We start from the raw sequence: 2,507 nt of genomic DNA on the forward strand, positions 1-2,507 counted from the left end.
CCCTCCGGGTCTCGCCATGAGGCTGAGAGGGTCTAGAGCCGAGGTACTTTTGTGCCTCGGGGAGTGGTGACCCCGAGGTGCCGAAACTCACTGGGAGAATAGGCTCACTGAGTTGAAGCACGGGCACCATAATCTCTTCACCTTGTGGCACTCACCTCTTGATTCCCGGCCTTCTGGCTAGGATCAGAGAAATTTTTATAGATCCGGCCGGATGTCCGGGCAGTATATCTGCACACATTCACTTATTTATTTATTTTTTGTCTCACTGTGTCACTTTTTGCGTGTTGTGTGTTCACAGGATTTGTCAGGATGCGGTAGCCCTTCTGGGTGTCCCTCCTGGCGGTCTAGGGGAGGTGTGTGTGGCCATTAGGTTCCGCACCTCCCTGCAAACACCCCGGGTACTCCTGCTTCGCAGGGTACCTACCGTAATCGGCTCTGCGGGCAGATACCTTGGCTAACGCCAAGGGGGATGCCGGGAGCATTTGTGGTCTCCTAGTAGCTTCGGCGAAAAGGGACATCGAACCTGGAACCTCGCAGGTACCTTTTGGTCCGGAGGCGAAGGGTAAGGTTTGTTGGGGGGCCTCTCTCCTATCGGAGAAGGGCTTGCGATAGACCGCATCCTTTGTGCACGTTTTTTTTAGTGTAACACGTTTGCACTTTTTCTTGCACTTTGGGTGAATCGAAAGCACGTTCCTCGGCTTTAGATAAAAAAAAAAAAAAAAAAAAATCTGTTCTTATCAGTTTAATATCTGATACGTCCCCTATCTGGGGACCATATATTAAATGGATTTTTGAGAACGGGGGCCGATTTCGAAGCTTGCTTCCGTCGCCCTATGCATTGACCCGATATGGCAGTATCTTCGGGTACAGTGCACCACCCCCTTACAGGGTTAAAAAGAAAGATTCCTACTTTCATTGCTACCTGCTTGCTGGCTAGCCAGCTAGCCAGCCCTGTGGGCCTTGCTGCTGCAGCCAAAAAACAAAAGGTGGTGCTGCTGCTGCTGCTTCTGCTGCTTCTGCTTGTGTCTGGCCGCTGTTGGAGCGTCCAGGCACAGGACTTCTGCTGCTGCTGACTAAATGGCCTCCTTAATTGGATCATTTGAGTAGCCAGCACACCTGTGCAGGTAGGGCATGACATGATAGGCAGCTGCCTTGATAGCGGGTGGGTGCTGAATGTTCCTAATTGACAAAATAAGATTAATGCTTATGAAGAAATATAAAATCTCATCCCTTCCCCAATATCGCGCCACACCCCTACCCCTTAATTCCCTGGTTGAACTTGATGGACATATGTCTTTTTTCGACCGTACTAACTATGTAACTATGTAACATAACATGGGGGGGGGGGTCTCCTGGCTGTTCACACAGGTGTGTCATTGCTGTACATTGACCATGCATTGCTTCTGTGGTATTGCAAAGGCAAAGACAAATGCTTCCAGCCATCCATTGCACTAATGGATTGGTCATCAGCTGGCTGTCTATGTCCCGCATCAATATAGACCAAAGTACAGAGGGTTAGGCTATGCTATTGTGCACCTACCTGATGCATCAGAAGGTGCGAGGCCCTTGCTAAATTCTGTGCACAGACTTTGAGATCTATACTTTAGACTGTATCTAAACCTGCTCCAACATGGACTGACATTCTGGCCTACTTTCAGCCGATGCGACTTGTCTGTCGCTGAACAGTCGCTTTTTATGTATTCAGCACCTATGTATAATGTTGTAAAAATGCTCTAGAAGCTAAAGTCGCAGAAATGTCACACATATTTTGCCTGCAACTTTCTGTGCGACAAATTCAGACAGGAAAAATCAGTATAAATCCTTAGAAAATTATCCCCCAGTGTCTCCATCTGCTGGCGGTATTGAATAAGCATTGCTGCACTGATGGGGTATGCATTAGACGAAAAAAAAGAAGAAAAAGAAGAATAATACGCCCAGAAAAGAGGCGAAAAGGAGAAAAACGTAAAAAAACGTGAAAAAAAAGTAAGAGGAAGAGAAGGGAAAAAAAGGTGGAAATGGGTTTAAAAGTGATTTCGGCGGAGAAATATATATATATATATATATATATATATATATATATATATATACGCGCACACACACACATATATATAAACGTATTCTCCGTTGAGATATTGCAGCCGCTGCTGTGTCCAGGCCCAGGAGCCTTAGCACTGTGCTGTGATGTCACTCAATACCACTGACATCACTAGGTGTAAACAACATCTCTCCTTTGCTGTGTATGTGACTATGGAGCTGTTTGGTGATGTCGTCTATTATGGCCTTCATAGAAGCAACAGGAGATTGTTGCATCCATCTAGAACCCTCAGAACTACAGTGCTATGATGTCACTGACTTCCACAGGCCTTGCAGAGTGTAAACAACAACAACCCAGCTTTGTTGTGTATGTAACCATAGGGATTTGTGATGTCACCTAGAACCTTCACAGCAGCGACAGCTTTATGAGGAGCATCAGCACTGCTCTGCCTGAGCAGAACCATCACCGCCAT

The 2,507-nt window shown here is 46.5% G+C and overlaps 1 non-coding gene across 1 annotated transcript; it reads left to right on the top strand.

Annotated features, from left to right (window-relative positions):
- Positions 1–693: 693 nt before the first annotated feature.
- Positions 694–880, top strand: LOC130312136 (U2 spliceosomal RNA). The gene has a single exon (XR_008860325.1). It is a non-coding gene; the product is annotated as a U2 spliceosomal RNA (small nuclear RNA).
- Positions 881–2,507: the final 1,627 nt, after the last annotated feature.

Source organism: Hyla sarda, unplaced genomic scaffold (assembly GCF_029499605.1).
Source record: "Hyla sarda isolate aHylSar1 unplaced genomic scaffold, aHylSar1.hap1 scaffold_1703, whole genome shotgun sequence".
Classification (NCBI taxonomy): Eukaryota; Metazoa; Chordata; class Amphibia; order Anura; family Hylidae; genus Hyla; species Hyla sarda.